Source organism: Penaeus monodon, chromosome 34, assembly GCF_015228065.2.
Source record: "Penaeus monodon isolate SGIC_2016 chromosome 34, NSTDA_Pmon_1, whole genome shotgun sequence".
In the NCBI taxonomy this organism is placed as follows: Eukaryota; Metazoa; Arthropoda; class Malacostraca; order Decapoda; family Penaeidae; genus Penaeus; species Penaeus monodon.
The window spans coordinates 28,316,844-28,317,101 of NC_051419.1; the positions used below are offsets into that span (position 1 = coordinate 28,316,844).

The 258-nt window shown below is 27.1% G+C and overlaps 1 protein-coding gene across 1 annotated transcript in view; it reads right to left on the minus strand.

Annotated features, from left to right (window-relative positions):
- The window catches only part of LOC119594870 (NADPH oxidase 4-like), a gene marked incomplete in the record, with an annotated part of 84,846 nt that overhangs the window by 19,130 nt on the left and 65,458 nt on the right, over nt 1-258 (minus strand).

Genomic DNA, 258 nt, shown 5'->3' on the forward strand with positions numbered 1-258 from the left:
CTACTCTAAAAATTTGTGACAAGTTTTATCAATAAAATTTAATTCTGCCAGTATATTGCTTGTATTACTGAGTTGCTTTACAAACACATATTCACGTATTCTCAGATTTTTTTTCCCTACATTCTAACATGGAAATGCTATCATATTGCAAATAATTTATATTGTTTTCTTGTGTCAACATCTTTTCCTTATTTTTTGTAATCTAGCTTGTTCAAATGATTGTGGCTTTTTTTAAGCTTCCTTCACTTTATTTATTTG